General features: G+C 44.9%; 1 protein-coding gene across 3 annotated transcripts in view; it reads right to left on the reverse strand.

Annotated features, from left to right (window-relative positions):
* LOC126267208 (homeobox protein araucan-like) overlaps positions 1–22,513 on the reverse strand; it is a 629,127-nt gene that overhangs the window by 124,731 nt on the left and 481,883 nt on the right. The gene's annotated exons all lie outside the window — the stretch shown is intronic.

Raw genomic sequence — 22,513 nt, forward strand, 5'->3', positions numbered from 1 at the left:
GCCGCCGCCGCGGTCTACACAGCCAGCAGACACGCCTGGGGATGCGGAAGCTGTCGTCCGCCAGTGTTGTCTCGCTAATCACGTCGCATCTCGACGCTCTACAAGGCGGCCGCAGCAGCAATTATGAGGTGGCCAAGCTCTGCCGCCGGGTACAATGACTTCGCTGTTGTCTCAGTTATGACGAGATATGTGCATTAATATGAATACGTCACGTTATTAAAGCATACAGAGGAGACAAGACAGGGGTAAACAGGAGGCGTATAGGTAGGGACGGCGAATGAGAAGGGCAAGAATTTTCAGAGGACTTGTCGCGTCTCGGCACAGCCTCACTATACCAGAATGAAATAAGTGCGAAGTGCGTAGAGCAATCCGGACGTTAACGACAATGGGTTAGTTATAAATTGCTGTCAACCTTTATATAGGAGATGAGAAGGAGAGAATCTCCTGGGTTTGAAGCAAATAAGTTTCCTGAAAATAGGTTACAGAACTGCAATATGCAGTAAAAAAAATGGCTCTGAGCACTATGAGACTTAACATCTGAGGTCGTCAGTCCCCTAGAACTTAGAACTACTTAAACCTAACTAACCTAAGGACATCACACAACACCCAACCATCACGAGGCAGAGAAAATCCCTGACCCCGCCAGGAATCGAACCCGGGAACCCGGGCGTGGGAAGCGAGAACGCTACTGCACGACCACGAGATGCGGCTATGCAGAAAAGATTAGTTAGTTTCTATCAAGTTTATACTCACATATACTTAGGTGAGGTGTTGGACCATAAACCCCTTAGTAAGATTCAATCTATTTATTCGGACTTGCTACTTCAAAGCTAATTGCCAGTACATATAAGAAAAAAGTACAAAGCCATCACCTGTGCTTGGTTAGCACTGAAATCTCTCTAAGTAATTGAGACTTAGACTGCCAGCCTCTGTTCAACACTATTCCAATGGAACTCTAAAAATCCTACTTGACCTGCAGTTCCTGAGTGTCCGCCAGAGTCTATCACCGTCTTCTCGTAGCTGAAGTCTTTATCAGCTGTATCGGCTGCTATGGGCCTACTCGGCCCCGCTGGCGTCTCGCTGTGTAATCTCCAAACTGCCGACACTTGCTCTGAACCTGCATCTGAATCACTGCCTCTAGCTATTCCGCTGCCGGGCCTTTTATTTCTTTTCTCATGTACCTGGGTGCACACGAGTTAATTTGTTTCACACGACCCTTTCATTTCAAAGTGATCAGCTTGCACAAGAATGCCTTCGGTTCCACATGACACTTTCCTTTCTAGCTGCACACAACTTAATTTGGTTCCACACGAGTCTTTTCCGCACGTGACTGGCACTCTGTCTTGCTGTATTATCGCCCTGGTGTTTGCGTCTTCCATTGCGCAAGTTTGATTCATGCTGCTTCCTCTGGCAGGAAGTCAAACATTAAGTTAATTGGTCAACAAGCTATATTTGACAGCCTCCGCCGCTTATCTTGTCCCTACGTCCTGGTGAACTATTTCTTAATATCGGCTGGCTGTTTGCCTATGGAGCCTGGACTCTTATTATGGTCACAAAAGCAAGAATAAAAATTAAAATTTTCTACAGTCACAAAAGACTTCCCTGGCTCTAAGATGAATACTAGAACTGTCTCCAGTATCTCTCGCCAAATGAATTTTCTGTTAGAAGATGTAAGAATTCTCTTCTCCAGGGATCACCAGGCACTTAAGATGTAAAGCAATGGTTGTAAAGAGCATTCATACACTCCAACAGTTGATTTTCCTCTTTTAGAGGAGGGAATGAAGCGTCCCATCAGAAAAGCTGTAAGAGCAAAGAGCAAAGAAAGGAAAAATCTGAGATACAGAAGAATAAATGCTGAAATGGGGAAAAAATTTAGAGACATAATGGTTGAAACGAAGGACGAGAGAGCGAGCTGAATTTCTGTGGAAAGTCTAAGTGTCTCCCTCTTGCTGATATCGGATAAAAAACTTTCTCCGGCTATCAGATCCGAATGCTCCGAATTCTCGATAATCTGGGGGCTACTAACTTTCTTAAGCTCCCTTAAAAATTCTGTGCATGTCACCGTTAATTTCGCTACAATGGTGGCGACTGATCTTCCATATCACTGTCTGCATCTTCGACGTAGGTACGGTGGTTGTAGTAACGCGCCTGTCACAGCCGTGTAAAAAAGAAAATATGGAGTTAACTGTATCTGTCGCTCTCGGCAATTGTGCGGCCAGCGCGGCGGATTGCTAACCTGAAGGGCTCGGGTTCGTTCCCCATGATGTTGGAGATTTTCTCCGCTTGGGGTTTGGATGTTGTGTTAATCTCAAGTTTGTATCGTCGAAATTGACATTTCACTACTGAGATGGCTGTATGGGCACGTCCGGAATGCCAACAAGAAAAGGTAACTGTATCTGATATATCTGCAGTTTCTTCGACCTCACAAGTCGGAGAAAACTGATCTCTGAGAAACTTAGCACAGTCCTTGTTCCGTCGTCTCAAAATGTTATTCTTTTTTTTTGTGATAAAGGATATGAGACGTTCCGAAGAAAGTACTGAACTCAGTCGTTATTACTGCTCTGGCGTTATTGCGTCATTAATTTAAGCGCATTGCGTGGGAGAGACTTAAACGCACCACAATCAAAGAGAATAGCATTAAGATTTTTCTGGGATATTGTCCTACGGAAAACACGGCGATCAATATAACTGTCTTAAAATTATTTCGATAAAACTGTCTTGATCGTATATAAGCTGTATATATTTCACTTGGTGACTTGGTTTCGGTCTCTTAGAGGCTCATCATCAGACCAATTTCTTACTCCTCCATGACAATAAGAGCAGGTGACGTGCTGCTGTCACCATGGAGTAAAAAAAGAAATGGTCTGATGATGGCCTTACGAGAGACCGAAATCGGTCACAAGTGAAATATATACAATTTATATGTAATGTAGACTGTTTGATTCAAGTAATTTTAAAGAGAATATCAGTTTAAGTGACCTCTGATCAAATAATAAAAAGCAATTCTTCTCAAAAAGATGGTGTCACAGCGGTAAAAAGTGTGAGGCACAAAAAACCACATCAAGAGCTACAGAAACGGCGGTGGCAGAGAAACTAGGTACAACCGACGACGGAGTGGAGATCTGCGTATGGTTGCCAGTTATTTCGAGTCAGCGTGAATGGTACTAAGGTCTCGTCACTAAAGATTACTTACACGGAAGGGACTTTCAGTCAAATAACCGTTGTCTATGTCTAGGCTTCGAGCAGGCCAGACAAATAAACAGAATACGCTATTGCAGTGCCTGTGTTGTTAACACGAACAATTCCAAGTTCTTCGGGCTTCCCAAGTATGTGGAAGGAACAGGAACTGCGGCGATTGCAGCTATTATGAAATACAGTACGAGAAATGCATTCGGGGTTACGAATACGATCAAGCGTCAGCTGTATACGTTAATGACGACAGCGAAAATTTGTGCGGGACGAGAACTCGAACCGTGATTTCCCGTCTTACGCAGGGGGTCGACTTAACCGCTTTCGTTGTCCGTGCACGACTCACAATTACACCCTAGCTTCCATATGCCATCGTTACTGCATCACAAACGGTACTCTTTATATTCATTATAAAATTCCAGTACACGGGAGGGCATTTTGATTGAAAGTCGCTGCCGGGTATTGGCGAATAAGTACGATGTCGCAGGGCCTGTTTTGTTAAGAAAAACGATGCAGTGTTCCTTCAGAATCGCACGTATACAGATATCGGTTGTCGACTTCCAATAAAAATGTCCTCCACTGTACGGGGATTTCATAATGTGCGTGCGAGTACAGGTTGTGACTCAGAAATGGCAATGTATGGATATTTGGGTCTGGCCGTAGGTGGCGCACGGATGGCCAAAAGGGTTAAGGCGACAGCTGGCGTAAAGAGCGAAATCCGCGTTAGATGATGATTCGACATAACAGTCATCAGCGCCCTGAAGAAAAGTCAACACGAAATCTAATGGGTGGGGATAAAGGCTGTCCCCACATGCAGAGCAGGTTACAAGGTACTAAAGTCTACTGACCTTCCCCACCAGTTTAGGGATGAGGTCTGATAGTTCACGAAATTTCATCACTCTTTTAACACTGGTATCGGTATCTGCGAGGACGGTGGGCAGATTTCCAGCGAGACCAAGGGCTGCCCTATTAGCAGTATACAGGGCACACGTAGCCACAAAATGCTGAACTGAGAGCGGCACGCCACAAACTTCACAGAAAGGTGGATCCTCCCCTCGGAGGAGTAAGCCATCCTATGCCCGATGCGCAGTCTGGTAAGCAAAACCTCCTTCCAGCGGCAAGGCTGACAAGAACTACGCCAAGCTTTTGTGGTCGGTTTGGGGGACCGCAGTTTGTTGTCCGATACCTGCAACCATTCAGTCTCCCACTGACGCCTGATACATCTGTCAGATAATGAGAAATCCTCGTTAGAGTCCCGGTGGGGCACAAATTATCATTGTCGTTATTCTTTGTACAGCTAATAGTTGCTCGTATTCGCAACTGCGAATACATTTCATGTAAAAAAATGGAAGGCAGTTTTGCATTTCGAAGAAGTAAACGGACAGGAGATGCCTGCTGATTACATAGCGCTCTCCAGCAGGGGACGGCTGAGCCGCCCGCACAGTGGCCGTGGTGCCGCGGGCTGTGCCCTGCTGGGTGTGGGTGGAGGCGGGTGGGGGCGGACACCCCGCGAGGCAGCGGAGTGCGGCCGCCCGCGGGGGCGCCCCGCCGCGACGCTCTCAGCTCTCAACGCTGTGCGCTGAGCTGAGCTGAGCTGAGCTCACTTCTCTGCCGCGCTTGCAGCGCTACGCCAAGGACAAAGCCGCGCTTACGCAACGCCGCTGGCTTGCGCTTACCTCCGCGCTGCCTGCCGTACTACAAAACTTCGTGCGCTCTCGCCACTCCACTTTCCCACGACTCACGACGCAATTTATATGGCATCGGAGGGTCTGGAACATCTTGTTCAAAACCTTAAAAATGCAAGTTTTTATGCATTTATTTATTTACAGTGACTCGTGTAACTATTCGGACATACCTTTGTGACGCACTAGCCCTGTAATTCAAAGAAAATAGTGTACATCGATACTAGTCGTTAATATCCCGTTTCGACATAGTCAAGACCACGGTAATGTGTTTACGTTTATGAAACAGGGCACAACTAATGACCATGGATCTTCCAAATGTGCGTCAAAGAAAGTTATTCGGACACACAGTTGTCCTGCGGAGGTGGTGTCTAGAGGAGCCACGGAAAGTGTGAATGTAAACATTCAAGGAAGTAGTGTGCTGTGCACAGCTGAAGTAACGATGGACCGCAGAGGAATAGAGAGCACATTCGAACAGCGGCAGCTAGAATTTTTCACCACGTTAAAGGCAAAAGTTGTAGCAGAAACGTTAGTAATGAAGAAAATTACAGTTTCCGATATAATCAGAAGATTCCGGGTAGAAGACAGGATTGACATACGGGACGTCCAAGAACGTTTTCTGAGCGAGAAGAGCGTTGTCTCGTCAGAAAACGAAAAAGGACGCCAAATGAAATGTTCCAAAACTCACTACTGAGATTGCCAGAGGCATCGAAAAGGGTTTTGTTTCTGTTTTGGGCTTAGCAGATGTTATTGTAAATGTTTCTTTAAAGAAAGTGTCCTATCTAACTGGATTCCAAGGTAATTTGGGCGCATGTTATAATGTTATTTGTCTCCCTCAAAATAGATATCGAGGGCTGTGTGTGACGGTGTACTGGACAGATGAAAATATAGAACATCTGTTTTATTTGAATTTGGTTGTAATCTCCATTTATGGGAGAACTGCCTTAATATGTCTAGGTCAGAAGTTAGTATCTCTTCAGTATTTTCACAGGTTTTGTGTACGGTGGCTATTGCCCAATCGTCTGCATAGCCTAACTTCCTAGACTGCGCTGGAGGAATATCAGATATACATAAATGAAAGAGAAGAGGAGCAAGGACGGATCCATATGGTAAGCCATTATTCAATACTTGTGGACAACTAGTGTCTTTTCCTGTCGTTACTCTAAATTCCCTTCCAGCTAACATGCTGCCAATTAGTTTTGTTGGCCGTCTGCATGGGACAAGTTGTAATTTTTTACAAAGCACTCCTTGCCTCCGAATGCGGGTGACATGAACTGATGCCTACCGTAGGGATCATGACACCGCCCAAAAGATTTTAGTACAAGCCTTCATATCCTTCAGTATTTATTAATATCTAAATTTCACCAGTAATTTACGAAGAATACCATGTAGAGTACCATGAAAACTATCTCTAGGAATCTTAGATTCCTCGAACCATAAACCATGCCCAGTAGCTGGAAGACAGCGCAGGTCATATTTGTCAACAAGCAGGGTATCAGACGAGACCCACAAAACAACCAGCCAATATCCTTCACATCCAATTGCTTTAGAATCTTAGGACATATCATGAGCTCAAACATAATGAGGTATCTCAAACAGAACTACCTTCTTCATACCAACCAACATGGTTTCGGAAACTTAACATCATGTGAAACCAACTCGCAGTTTTCCCTGATGACATCCTGGAAGCCATGGATCAAGACAGATAGATGAAGTATTTCTAGATTTGAGAAAAGCATTTGACTCAGTACCACACCTACGCTTATCATCAAAAGTACGATCGTGTGAGTTATCAGGCGGAATTTGTGACCGTTTTGAGGACTCCTTGGTAGGGAGAACACAGAGAGAGTCGTCGACAGATGTAAGAACTTCGGGTGTACCACAGGGAAGTGTGAAGTGGCCTTTACTGTTAAAATAGTATATTAATGATCTTGAAGACGGTATTAATAATAACCTCAGACTTTCCACAAATGATGCAGTTATCTACAAGGCAGTACGGTCTTAACAGAGCTGTACAAAGATTCAGTCAGACCTTAATAAGATGATAAGGTGATGCAATCATTAGCAACTTGCTTTAAATGTTCAAAAATGTGTAACTGTGCACTTCACAAAACTAAAAAGCTTAGGATCCTATGAATACATCACACCTCTTCAATTTGGCCTTATGTAGCAACAGTGGTTCAATGTTCCAGAAATAAAGAACCGCTGTTGTTGCAAAAGGTCATAATAATGACACGTTTCGCGCGATCTGCACTTCTTCAATTATCTGTAATTAATAATACCGATCTAGTTAATGACAATTTACTCGAGAACCTATCTAGTACCGATCAAAGTGATAGCTAAGCTGAGGGTGAGGAGTAAAGTGACTCACTTGCCTTGGTCAGTGGAGACCGCATTAGTCATATTTAAAAGCACGAAATGTATTCGCAATTGCAAATATTAACCACCATCGCCTGTATATTGGAGTGGCAACAAATTATTCCAAACTGGGGTTCGTACCCGGATTTCCCGCTTCGGTTATCCGTGCACGAATCACGGCCAGACCCGTACTTTCATATGTCGTCATCTTGGTTCCGCAACCTGCAATCCCGGCCATAGGGCATGGTGCAAAAAAGACCACCTATGTACTATGGTACAGAAGTCAGGTGACACTTAAAAATGGGTACCACCGGAACGCAATTTCGACACATTGTGGTTGGAAGCACAGAAAGCAAATGACAAACCCAGAAGATACCAGCAAAGACATGATGATTGAAAAGGAACATTTCTGAAGAGGTGAAAGACCGAAAGGAGAAGCTGTTTACAAACCATCGAACCACGACCACCAGTGGGAGCCACGTGGCCACTTCCGGTGTACTATTTGTGCCCCCCCCCCCCCCCTCCCCATCCAACTCATCCCCTCCAGCCAGTAGCACAGCTCGCAGTAGCACATTGGAGAAGCACGCGACGGACTCCGAGGCACCCGCCAGCCACCCTCATGCATATTGATGTAAACCTCTTTCGGCGCTGAGCGCAGTAGAGCTTCAAAACCAAACGATCTTTATCACAGTCGCCTCTATAATACTCACGACTTATTATCTCGAGTGATAATAATCGAGTTGATACACGAAACATGTCGATTCCTAGTCTCTTCTTCCGATCAGATCGTTTGCATCACAAATAATAATGCCGATATTACAGGGCATCGCTACTGAATGGATTATCCATTCAAAAAGGAAAGAAAAGAACCTGTTCCCCTACAGGCAAGAAAATTCAACAGACGTCGGCACCGGGAGGTTTTTATACCTGTCAAGTTATGCCAAAGAGGGAGAAAACCGATACTGTTACATTCATGTGCTCATTATTTTGATGTGATGCTCGCTCATCGAGCAAACAGTGCGTGCCGTTCTAATAATGATTGCTAACAAATAATGTTACGAAAGCACCCAATCGCTCAATCTCATAACACAAGCCGCAATCTTACAATGTGGGTAACTAAACCCGACAATTCGACCCAACAGGAAAGATACACCTTCCCATGTGACATTTTTATTATTACCTTATGTTACCCTGCTACATAAGCACTATTAACGTAGATCGCAGCGAATGCTAATACCTTTTTCCGTTGAGTAAAGCAAGACAAGTGAAAAACGAAGTACATCGATCTAAAGAACTCTCTAGCAACAAAAAAAGGAAGAGAGAAATTTTCTGCGACGTACCATAACAGTCTCCTCCTGAAGTCATCTACGAAGACGGCGGGAAATTTAAATCAGACTGGATGACAAACCAAGCACGTCCTCAAACACGGCTCCCGTCTTTAGTTACATCGTTTGTAACTGTAGCAGCGACAGTGAGAATATCGTGCTGGCAATGGTAATTCTAAATATAATAATAGGAGTATTACAAATTACGCCAACATTCTGTGACCACTTTTAAATGTCGACTGTAGCAAAGGTGTGTGATTACTAAGCGATGGGCTACGAAATGAAGGAGAAATAAAAATTGCTTAATTAGTAAATTCATTGACTTATATTGCATGAGAAACAAACACAGCATAACAGCATAAAAGATTTGCAAGCGCATGAAAACCTAAGTTTTCACCAATATTTAACAAATTAAAATATAACTTCAAACAAAATCTAAAACCGCGGCAACTCCGGCGTAGAGTTGACGCAACAACTGAGGACCATAAAAAAGGAAGGACAACCCCCAAGTGACGCTCCCTAGTCCCCCAGCTGATTCCCACTCTGTTCATTAGCAGCAGTGGATGCAAAGATAGGCTGAGCCACTCGGCGGTAGCCACCCCCCCCCCCCCCCCCCCCCGAGCAAATAGTGGGGATAAGACTCCCCTTTTCAGAAATGCGAGGCTACCATTTTCGTATACTCTGGGAAGCAATATAACCCGAGCTGTCTCGGTTTCACGAAAAATGTGTCGGAGGAGGGGGAGCTGTTATTTATTCTCGCATTTTGGGGGAACGAAAAGACGATAAAGTCGCCATATTTCCTGATGCTTGAGTCGGCAGGGGTGACATATTTTCCTTGCTCGTGAAACTCACAGGAGGAAATACATAAACTGTAGTTTTTCGTCCGAGATTCAATTGATGGTTGGCAGGTCAATACTTATATGACGAGTTATCATGGTAGTAGCGAGCGGCATGTATATAAAGGTAGTCAGCGTGACTTTTGAAACAAATTTTGAAGGCGGTGTTCCTCGCTGCTTATTGATAAAAATATAGTGGTTATCCAAAGATTAATATACTAATATTACTCTTTGATCTGTTTTTATTCCCTGGCACCAAAATGTACAGTTGTCCTAATTAACCTGTCGCTACGTGAGAGGGTCCCCACAGGTCGGTGAAACTTTGTGGAAGCTATCGTAAGGGCATACGGAAAACAAATAACGAGTAAAGCATTTAAAGAAATACGTTTTAATTTCTACGTAAGAATGTAAAATTATTAATTGCGTACAGTGTTTACGTTTCAGAATGCAAATACTGCTCAATGTGACGACTATTTGCATCCATGATAGCCTGGAATCGCACTAAAGATACCATTTCGCAGTTGTTCGACTGTGGGTTGTGGTAAGTTCAACTGCCGTGGCACAGCTCGTGCACTGCCTGAAGATACCACACTGCGACCAGCATTCTCAGTGATGGCAACAGTAACTTATCAACAATTCGTGACGCAATGTTTGAAGTGGACTCGGAACCACAGTGCTAACTAATATTTTTCAGACATACAACTCATTGGCAGAAGTGAAAAAAAAAATGGTTCAAATGGCTCTGAGCACTATGGGACTCAACTGCTGTGGTCATTAGTCCCCTAGAACTTAGAACTACTTAAACCTAACTAACCTAAGACATAACACACATACATGCCCGAGACAGGATTCGAACCTGCCACCGTAGCGGTCGCGCGGTTCCAGACTGTAGCGCCTAGAACAGCTCGGCCACTCCGGCCGGCGGTCTATAATAGTTATTCAGCTTTTTAATTTCCAGCAATTTGTCGCGAGTAGCACTTTGCGATGGACAACATTGTTAAACAATTCGGCTACAGAAGGAAGTAAAGTACAGGACCAGAAAGTATTCACCAGGAACAGAGTCTATGGAAAGTTTTATCGAAAAGAAGAGGTGAAACAAGTGGTATAAATAATTAGCAAGAACGAGGAAGCAGGTCTAAGTCAGGGCTTCAGTTTGTCAAAGTGCATAAAACACGATTTTGGGAACAACTTCCACAGTCATTGGCAAAGAAAAACAGATGTCAATTTGGTACCCATCCAAAAGATCTATCAGTTTTCTGTCTAAGAAGAGAACTTGTTTGGGGACTATAAGGTGATTCGAAGTGTAGCAGGAAGTGCAGTTGCTGCTAGCAGCGAGCAGAGCGCCAGCGCCGCCTGTGGCGGCAGAACAGGTCGGAGCAACGAGGCGGGTGGTGGGCAGGTGCGAGCTGCTAATTGCATCCCCCGGGCGCGATACCATCGGCCCCACCAGTCAGCGGGCCGCCGGGTGACACCGGGTAACGAAGCGCTACCGGCTGCCAAAAAAGACCAGCCCGGGACACAACAGAGCGGGACTCTCCTATCGCTTACAGCTGACGCTCGTCCCGATACATCTCTACACTCATTTGTGGCGTCGGCCTTCCCGCGATCATGCAACCTGCCAACGAAACGAGAGACAATTTAGCTTTGGATGCAATCAACTGCTCATTTACTGTGTTTGATACAGCCTAAAAATTTTCAGAAGAAACTAAGAGCAACGTGGCCCGCTGCTCGTTCAACACTCATTGAGAATCAGTATTTCTTGAGAGAGACATTGTTAATTATAAGGTATTGCAGCTTCTGTAAACGAAACCGATGGAGTTTACCTAAGTTTATTACGGTAATTAACATTTTCTATACCTGCAATCGAACCTCCATGCAAGAGATCAATTTAAGCTTTCGCAGTGGTGTTGGATGCGAAGTTATTCGAGTCGAGTCCTAGTAGCAGAAGAAATTTTCAGTACACAATTCTGCAGACAAGATAAAAAAAAGACGAAGGCGCCTACTTCTCGACCACAAAATCGTATGCAAATGTCACCACTTAATTTCCACTCTTGTCCGCAGTATCTTACGCAGTAAGAGCATGTGGTACTGCAGCGAGTGGTCCAGAGAGAGCACAGGGACGAAAAGCTCGGTGGTCGCTTTGATGTCATTTATTCGGGAAATGCAGGTTGTGTCAGTCAGGCAAGAGCTTCTCACTCTTTCATTTCCCGCAGTAACACGTAATAATATGACTGCGTATACAGTTTTCTTATTTGTACACTTGATAAGGATACAAACAAACACTGTCCGAACAGGCCTTGAAGGCCGAACTGTGCCGACGGGCCGCCGTGTCACCCTCAGCCTTTAGATGCCACCGGATACGGATACGGAGAGGTATGTGGTCAGCACATCACTTTCCTGGTCGTTGTCGGATTTCGTGACCGGAGCCACTGCTTATCAAATAGTTTCCCAACTGGCCGCATAAGGGCTGAGTGCACTCCACTTGCCAACAGCACTCGGCAGACTCGGGCGGTGACCCATCCAATTACTAGCCAAGCCCGAAAATGCTGAACTTCGCTGATCCGACGGGAACCAATGTTACCACTGCGGCAAGGTCGTTGCATCGATAAGGATACACTCCTGATAGTATTTTGCTATATCTTACCATCTCCAATGTTTTGAATCACCGTTTGGCTTTCCACCATTAACAAGGGAAAATGCGATGTATTTTTTGATTCGATTGAAATGTAAGGTGTATAACAGGAAAACATTATTTGCAAGCAATGAACGACGAGGAAAGTTTATCTGGGTTCCATTGGCAGTAATGGCGACTCCGTAAAACTGGAGAACGTAGTAATGTAATGCTCTTACATCTCTTTTGCGAACTTACTCTGCACCGACAGTATATTTACTAGTATAGGGCAAAGATAATATAGAATATGACACCAGTTGGCTTTTAAAGTGAGATTTTCGTCCAACATTCTAGCGTTTCGGAGCTTAAGATTTGCCGTACACCCTGACCGTTTTCTTTCGACTCATTGATCGGCCGTTTGGTTCAAAGAATATCATAGATGGCAGACACAGTAGAGTGACGTCATACGCACGATAAACAAGTAGCCAGTCGTCATACAAGTGGGCTGCTACGTTAGACGACGGGCAGTGAGTGGTACTCTGCAGAAAATTCCAACTTCATAAGGTAGCGAAGGGAGTACTAAATCAGTCTCAAACTAATCACGCCATCGCGTCCATTAAGAGCTTTTGAGGGGTATTTTTAGACTACATGATGACCGAATAACATTTCATTATACCAATACAGACATTCAGCATGCGATTAAATAGTTGTCGATTTTTAGAGGAAACTTAGCACCTTTGGAGCGCTGATGGTAACTGCAAACATTATAAGTTACAAAATATTTATGTAGCACAAAGATGCGCTTATTTAGGGGAAAGGCGCAGTGTCCTATAGAGACTAACTGTTAATGCTCTTTTGCCCGCTTAATGTGCAGAAGTATAACCATGAACTGAGCGGTGAATAATTTACAGATTACTGTATACTCGTACAAAGCGGTGGTGTGCTGCTGATGACTTTGTTCTCAATTTCGTATTTTAGCATGGATAGCAGAAATTTACCCGTCAATCGTAAGCATCCACTTTATGACACAACTGCTTGTACACGTTTCTTGTCATTCTTTGCGGTACGATCGAATAATATTGTGTATTGTGTTAACTTACGATTAGTATCTTCACTTACACCTTTCACAAACATTTCAGCTGCAACTTTCGAATACAATCCTCATTGCACAACGCTGTGGTGACGCCTCTTTGCCTTGAAATTTGGGCGAGGCCGTATTGTCACTCGGATGTACATAACCTTTTCGGGACTCATGATGGTCAATTATATATGCAGCACAATCTCACAGCAACAGGCGCCCGGTTGGACCGACTGCGTTCCACCAAACCCATCTCACTGGGATCCATACGCCAGTAAGCCGCATTGTCTGTGTGAAGTAGGTGCCTAATACTGCCCCTACCTATCTCGGAATTAGTCGGTCGTGCTCGACCACATCGGCTGTCCAGTCAGACGAATACGGCTCCAGTGGAAGACCAGCCTATGGCCCACGGCCGCGAATCGTAATTTCAGTTACCAAGCTTTCTCCAAAATTCGGCTAGTGAAGGCTGAGTAGTACTTCGAGTCCAGCGACACCCAAATCATAGTGAGGTTAGGTCGCAGACTAAACACCACTATGTCTGCGCACTTACTACCCGAAATTAGCCCGAAAAACTAGGAAAAGTACGATTTTCTTTAACGTTCCTTCCGCAGTGGCATAAACATCACAGCGTCAGTGAGGAGCCACCGACAGGCAACCTAGTTCGGATTAATGGCCTTGTATTGGACCGGACTGTCAGTTATAGGAGTGTGACCAATTCGAAGTGGGCGAGAGTTTAACAACCACTGGAGCCGCAGAGGCCGTGGCATGCATAGCGCATCCCAGAGGCGGCGAGAAGAGAGGGGGGTGCAGGGTGCAGTGTGCAGGGCGCGGCTAGCAGGTGGGCTTTATTGGCGTTATAGTGGCCGGGAGCCATCTTGCGCGTCACGGAAGCGAGCGCGCCGGAAGTGTGTTTACTGCCCACCGTCACGCGAGCGCCGCCGTGGCTGCAGCTCCTCTCCGCTACCGTTATCGTCGCAGTCCGGAAGTCAGTGCACGCCGCGCGATGGCTGTCGCCCAGCACTGCCACCAATACTACACCGGCACAACTTTGCTTCGCCCTTCCTCAGTGTAAAATCATGGTTTCTTGTACACTTACTTTCCCTCACAGGGGGACCGTACGGCCTTCCCCTCACCGATTTGATTCATGCTGACAGGATGTGTAGTGCACGACTGCGACTTCAACATATATAAATAGCTATACGCATCTGCTCTCAGAAAATCGAGATGAACGTTTTACGTGTGGTCAGGTGTTTCGGTTTCGTATGGTCGGTAACGCTCAAGGATTCCGCAGCCGAGCAAGTAAACCCTTGATTTCTTAAGCACGGGGTCTTTCGATCGAATCTCGCTTTTGATACGCCGCGAAATTGTGAGATGACCGACCTCTGCTTGCGAATGTATCCCAAGTTTGTTTTGCAAGAGACATTAATTAAAATTTGCACAAGCGTTCTTTAGAAGTGCTGTATATCGCAATATTATTGTTTCATATGTTTCTATGATCAGTACCAGCTTGATTCATACACTGCTCGATAGGTTACACATATTTGCCACTCACGTAGATAAAATAATGTACATAAATGTAAATGTCGTGTGACTAGGGCCTCCCGTCGGGTAGGCCGTTCACCGGGTGCAAGTCTTCCGATCTGACGCCACTTCGGTGACTTGCGCGTCGATGGGTATGAAAAAATGATGATTAGGACAACACAACACCCAGTCCCTGAGCGGAGAAAAACTCCGACTCAGCCGGGAATCGAACCCGGGCCCTTAGGAATGACATTCTGTTGCCCTGACCACCCAGCTACCGTCGGCGGACATAATGTACATAACATGGCTATACTGGTTTGATTGAAACTTTTGGTGTATCCATTTCTGCAGTCTCCTTACGAATTTTTTTCTCCTTTTTCGGGACAAATTTTATGAAAATAATAAATCAATCATTCAATAATCACAGTTTCGACATCCATAATAATCACGTGGTAAGAAGAAAGAAGAGAAGGCAGGGGTATTCGATCCATGGACCTCACGCTTGTGAAACTAACCGCGTAACACACTCGTCTGTGGGCTTCCTGAGTACCATACAAAATACAGGTCAATACAAAAGAGACTTTACAACTTCGAAATGATATAGAAATTTACTGAGATAATTAACAGAATCGATGGGTGTGTCATTTTGTAGCAAAGAACCCCAAGTTTGATTCGCGTAGTGTAACAAAAACAAGGCCGGCCGAGGTGGCCGAGCGGTTCTAGGCACTGCAAAAATTCCAATTTCTTGCATATACAAATGGCTCTGAGCACTATGCGACTTAATTTCTGAGGACATCAGTCGCCTAGAACTCAGAACTAATTAAACCTAATTAACCTGAGGACATCACACACATCCATGCCCGATGCAGGATTCGAACCGAAATTAATCAACGAAAATTTCAGTTTTGCTGTAAATACTGTTTATTTTTTAGTAACAGACAGGAGGATAACTGTGCAGAGCAAAAATGTTCCGTTGGTTTCTAGACGGTACAACGTTTCCTGTTTTTAGAGGAATCTAGCAAGACACTGATCGCGTATGTCAAGAAAGCGATCGTTATAAGGTGGCCCCCCATAGGTATGAAACACGTTCACCGTACAGATAATGAGGATCGACGTAACTGACCAAAGCTGCTAGGTAAATTACAGTAGTCTACCTTTACTTATGACAGTCTATGGCAGCATACGGTAGTTTTGCAGCTCTACCCCTGACAAATGTGCTAGACAGTACACACGATGCGATTTGTGTCAGTTTAATTTTTCTGATAACTGGCTAGTTCTGTTTTCAGCTCGAATGTGTTGCCTCTAAAAATGCCTTTTTATATAGCGATTAACCGCCTAGACAGTTTTTTATAATAAAGTCGTAATGAACACGGTATATGTTCAGGAATGAACCGATCAAATCAAAAGTATTTGAAATTAATGTGTGAGTTATTTTCCTGCACAGGTAAGAGGATTACAGGTACTATGTAACGACAGGGTAGTCACCGTGTCCTAATTTCACACTGGCGAAAACATGAACCCGGACTGCAACCACATCTTCCCCAGTCCACAAGGTTTTGCGGCTACCATGTATCCTAGGAATACTTTCGATAGCGCCTTCTGAGCGAGGAGGTATTTCTTCAGTGAAGCTCCGGTCAACGTGTACAGGGTTATCAGTCCGTTTAGGGAAACGCCCCAGGAAGGAGCCGGGCCGGCCGCGGAAGCGCGGCAGACTGCCCGCTGCCGGCTGCGGCTGTACAGAACCGTGGCGTGGCGTGGCTCGTCGTGCGTGCGTGTGGTGTGTAGCGTTTTATGAGTCGCCACGGCTACAACACACGTGTAAGCCCGTGTTCCAGATGCTGCTCGCTGATACCCGCGAACAATTGTTCGTTCTATCCCGGTCCCTTTGTTACGTCGTGTAGCTCGGAGATCGCTTAACAACACCTACACGCCGTATTTGAGTCCTGTCCCTCAAACGTTGCCTTATGTAACAGCCTGTCAGATGAGTCGTGAGACGGGGGCGGCGTGTGGGGGTAATTAGCACAGTCTTTGTCTTGCAGTGCCGCGTATGGCAGTTGCACACACACACACGTGGTACCTACATAAGAATTAAGGAGCATACATTTCATGGGCATTATACGAGAATTTATATATTCTTACAGTCTACCTGACGCTTCCGTTTTCCTCTTAATTAAAAACGCTACCACAGGCTGATATCACATCCTCACTCTACGGCTCTACGGTCATTGGTACCACATGTTCCCTTACTCCGTAACTTACATAAACAGAAGCTTTTTAAAATTTTTATTCATTTATTATATTATACATAATAACCCACTACCTTACTACATTAGTGGGTCCTAATAATGATACAGGTATTGCAGCTGTTTTACACATACTACACTACGCTACACTACACTACACTACAGGTGATTTTACTAGGCGTAGAATTGTTTGCTAACCAGTTGATAGAGGAAGAAACAAATAAAGCCTCTGTTTTACTTTGTAATAGTAGTAAAACAGAAGCTTTATTTGTTTCTTCCTCTATCAACTGGTTAGCAGACAATTCTACGCCTAGAACTTTCGCTTTGTCAGTCTCAGGCCATTCAATCCCCGCGGCGTAACGGTGGAAGTGTTTCAAATGGTTCAAATGGCTCTGAGCACTATGGGACTTAACTTCTAAGGTCATCAGTCCCCTATAACTAAGAACTACTTAAAACTAACTAACCTAAGGACATCACACACATCCATGTCCGAGACAGAATTCGAACCTGCGACCGTAGCAGCAGCGCGGTTCCAGACTGAAGCGCCTAGAGCTGCTCGTCCACAACGGCCGGCTAGAGTTAATATGTTTGTTAACTGACGCAAAACTGCTATGCTGTAGCACCAGCGCAATTACCATCGAGGAGGATGTAGCGAAAACTGAGTACATACAAAGCCCTATTTATTACTACAATTGACACTGTGTAATCATTTGCTGTTCCAGAAGGTGACGACTACACCCAAACAATTATTGTTAAAAAAGTAAACAAAAAATTGGCCAGGTAAGAGTTGCACTCGAGCCCTGAGCGTTCCGTACAAACTTAATTATGTTTGGAGACAGTTCATCCACTCCACGAATCAAGGATCCCGCCCATTTTTGTCTGTTATCGACACTGCTACTGGCAAGATATCGGTCCCAAGGTTTCCAAGATTGTCGAGAACGTTTTAATTTCAAGTTTGAAGTTGGATAAAAACTCAGAAAAGAAATATTTTTTCGTATGATATACTAACAAATTAACGATTTTCAAGTTTTTCTTTCGGTTGTAGTGTGAAACCTTGCTTCTTGGAAAATTTCATGAGCGTAAGTCAAAGGTAAGCACACTGTAGGTTTTGATGAGTGAGTTTGCGAGTATCAAGATATGGGACATACGTGGCCCTATATTTTGTTTGCATTGACTTTTTTTACACCACCAAGTCACCGTACACCTTAATATGTGACATGAATTTCAAGTTGATACGTCTACCTCATCCTGTGAAAAAAGTGGTATTGAAGTACGGAACCCTAAAAAAGTCAAATTTTAACTGCAGTGGTGCAGTTGTTAGCGTGGCAGAAACTTGCCCCTTCATTAGACCGTTGCTATCGTTTCTTTTTGCTTCACGCTGCAGCACGAAGCTGATACTTCAGTGAACATTCTCGAACTGGCAACTGACCGCGGAAATGTACTTAATGCGGTCTCTGGTGGCGGCGCGCGATCGAACCGGCGGCCGTCACTTGTAGAGCCTCTGGTGGGCAGCCGTCGATGACTGCAGGCCGGGCAACGTTGCGCTGCGCCGCGCCGCGCCGCGCATGCATAATCCTGTATTCACCTCGCATGCGGCCGGCATTACGCCCACGTTCCCCGCCGAGCTGCAAAAACAAGTCAAGCCGGCGCATTTCCAGTAGAACCATTACAACGTGTAGATAGCGCAGGGATAAAGCAGGTGAGACGTGCGGTACATATGTAGTACGTACGCGAGTATGCGCTGTAGAAAAAGTGTCAAATACGTGTGGCATTTATCTGGTGGCAATGTTCTCAGCGGAGCAACCTCTGTAGGGGCGATACCCGTCAACACTATACAAGCATTACCATATCGTGCTAAAATTACCCTCCAGTACCTGGCAGAGACATGTCGCTTCACGCTGTGGTTAGGTGTCAAGTTACAAGTCCAAGTGCTCCTCGCTCGAGAAATCCTACGATGTCTATCAGCATTTAACGTAGATTTTACTTCGGAAAATGCTTTCTTTATGTTAATTCTCTCTGTCCCTCCTCCCTCCATCCCAACCCCTCCCTGCATCATGTAGGCAAGGATTGAAAGTACTGTCTAAATGACAGATAATAGACAATGTTTCAGAAGTATTACTGACTCTTTGATCGTCTGAATTACGGTAACAGAGAGTACAGCTTTCAGACCAAAGTGTATCACTCACTGCAAGACGAAGCCTTCAGCTAATAGTTTAGAAATATCTGTTATCAATTTCTAAATATTTCCTGAAGATTCTCTATCCAACGGAATTGCCACGCTCTCGCGATGGCTAAATGTACCTGTCACGAATCTTGCCGCTCTTCTTTGGACCTTTTCAATCTCTTGAATCAGACCCAACTGGTAAGGGTCCCATACAGACGAACAATACTCCAAGACTGGACGAACTAACGTATTGTAAGCTATTTCCTTTGTTGGAGGACTGCATCGCTTCAGGATTCTACCGATAAACCGCAACCTAGAGTTCGCCTGATCCATCACTTATGTAATCTGATCATTCCATTTGAGATCATTTCGAATAGTCACACCCAGATACTTGACTGATGTTACCGCTCCCAAAGACTAATCATTTATTTTGTAGTCGTACATTAATGGAGATTTTCGCCTTGTTATACGCAGTAGGTCACACTAATATTAACAGATAACTGCCAGACATTACACCACGCACTTATTTTCTACAAATCCTTATTGATTGGTTCACAACTTTCGTGTGATACTACTTTCCTGTAGACTACAGTATCATCGGAAAACAGTCTAAGGCCGCTGTCAATACCATCAACCAGATCGTTTACGTAAATCGTAAAAAGCAGAGGACCTATTACGCGTACTATTTCCTTTCGTAACCCCTTTAAGGTAAGGAATGAGGAGGTTCTACGCAGAATCGGAGAGGAAAGGAATATGTGGAAAACACTGGTAAGGAGAAGGGACAGGATGATAGGACATCTGCTAAGACATGAGGGAATGACTTCCATGGTACTAGAGGGAGCTGTAGAGGGCAAAAACTGTAGAGGAAGACAGAGATTGGAATACGTCAAGCAAATAATTGAGGACGTAGGTTGCAAGTGCTACTCTGAGATGAAGAGGTTAGCACAGGAAAGGAATTCGTGGCGGGCCGCATCAAACCAGTCAGTAGACTGATTACAAAAAAAAAAAAAAAAAAAAAAAAAAAAAAAAAAAAAAAACCCTTTACGTAGGTGCGAGTAAGAACCCGACTGTAGAATTTTTTAAGGACCCATTCCTAAATCCGCCTGAAATCACTAGGTCAAGTTACGGAATTAGTATTCGGCAAGTATTCGGAACTCAGCACTCTCTATCACAAATACTATTTGGTTTGAATTAAGGATAATGCTATTTACTTAATCTGTTCACTGAATCGCCACAAATATGACCGGCCTCTAGCTACCCACCAGCGTACGGGGTCGACATGCGGAGTAGTAAGTGGACAAGCCGGAAGTTGCCGGTTCGAATCCTGGCGGTAGAATTAAAGCCAGTTAAAGCTTTTCGCGGCAACAGAAGCTGTGATGGTTGTGCACAGTTTCTGATCATGAGAAGCTGCATCATGATGCTGGGATCGATGGAGGGAAGCTCATGGCAGGCTTGTCGATCTGTCAGCAGAGTAGTTAGGGCCAGTGAGGTACGTACCATTAAGTGTCGAAAGCGCCTGCTGAGCAAACCATTAGGGGAAAGACAGATTTCCGGTCAACAGGAGCAGGAGCAAGCAGGCAGCAGGCGGACATGCCCCGGCGAGACCCGACAGACTTTCACCGCCGGGAAAGCCGATTCGGCTTTCGTCTGTGGAGCCAATGCAGCAGCAGGCGGCGTCAATGCGTGGCTGCGATGGCTTCGATAGACCGAGGGTCTCAGCTGTACATACTAATGCACTAGCTCCTGCCGGCCAGTTTTACGCGCTCAAAGAGTACGTGCATTCGTCTGCTCAACTCGGATGCTGCAACACGCAAGCTGAATCCTCCAAGTTCTGAACAGTGCCGCGGACAAAAGCATCCGAGCTTGTACTCACACCGAACGATACCATCAATTAAAGACGGCATACACAGCGTGATCAGAATTCAAATATTTCCTCTCACCTTGCAGCGAAGTCAATATTTCAATCACACGTTGACTCCGAGAGCAATAAATAGCCCTCGAAAGGCCAAGGTTCCGTCCTCAACGGCGCCGCCAACGCCACTTGCGGATGTACCCACAGGCACGTGAGAGCGCCCTCGCACAATCTCTCTCTCCCTCTCTCTCTCTCTACACATATACACACACACACACACACACACACACACACACACACACACACACACACACACACATCTCAGCACATTTTCTCCATCTGATGGGAATACCGATATTGGAAAGCATACGCACTTCCCTTCCCGTTTTTCAGAGCGGTTCTATAAATGTTCTTCCACTACTACTACTTGAATGAAATTTTCACTCTACAGCGGAGTGTGCGCTGATATGAAACTTACTGATAGATTAAAACTGTGTGCCGGACCGAGACTCGAACTCGGCACCTTTCCCTTTCGCGGACAAGTGCTCTACCAACTGACCTACTCAAGCACGACTCATGCCCTGTCCTCACAGCTTTAATTCCGCCAGTACCTCGTCTCCTATCTTCCAAACTTCACAGAAGCTCTCCTGCGAACCTTGCTCTCGAAAGGCAAAGGTACCGAGTTCGAGCCTACAATTACTACTCCCCCACACCGCATATACATACACTACCTAAAACTTGTGAATATAGGGGAGCAGAGTGGTTTGTAAATACAGGGTATATAAAAACATGTCAAACTTGACGAATTAATTCTTGACATTCAAACAAAATAAAAAATTATATGAACGTCGGTCCGAAAAGCTACTGGCTCCTGGTTGCTCGAAATGAACGTTTTTCCTCACTTTATTGCTTACCGTTGGTCATCGCATTTGTTTTTCCTGGTTGTCGTTCGTTCTGTTACAGTGACTTCCATCACAGAACATCAGAACGATGTATGCAGTACCTGAAATGACGGACGTACAGTGCATGTAGCAAATGGGAATATGGGTGCAGCACAGATTACCCCGAGAGGTAGTGACGACGCGCAGGAATGTTTGTACGACTGCATCTACGCTTGCGAGAGTAAGAAGAGTAATCCTTCCTAAATGAAGAATAAGTTATAAATCATGCATGTAACTTGGACTAACGTGTTTGTTGTTTAGCTCATCAACCCTAAATCGTACAAGTTTTTAAACACAGGAAAGGAACCACGTATTAGCTTGGTTTACATACGCTGATGTGGAAAAGGTCAACTGATAGCGATATGCGCATACACAAATGGCGGCAGTATCGAGTACACAACGTGTGAAAGGGCAGTGTCATTTTTACTCCGGTGATTCATGTGAAACGGTATCAGACGTGATAATGGCCGCACAACGGGAATAACAGACTTTGAACACGGAGTGGTAATTGGAGCGTCGCATGGAATATACCATTTGGGCAGACGTTAGGGAATTCAATTTTCCGACATCCATTGAGTCAAGACTGTGCCGAGAATACCAAATTTCAGGCGCTATCCATCACCAGCGACAACGTAGTGGCCTACGGCTTTCCCTTAACGACCGAGAGCAGAGGCGTTTGCGTAGAGCTGTCAGTGCTAACACGCAAGCAACTC

This window comes from Schistocerca gregaria, chromosome 1, assembly GCF_023897955.1.
Source record: "Schistocerca gregaria isolate iqSchGreg1 chromosome 1, iqSchGreg1.2, whole genome shotgun sequence".
In the NCBI taxonomy this organism is placed as follows: domain Eukaryota; kingdom Metazoa; phylum Arthropoda; class Insecta; order Orthoptera; family Acrididae; genus Schistocerca; species Schistocerca gregaria.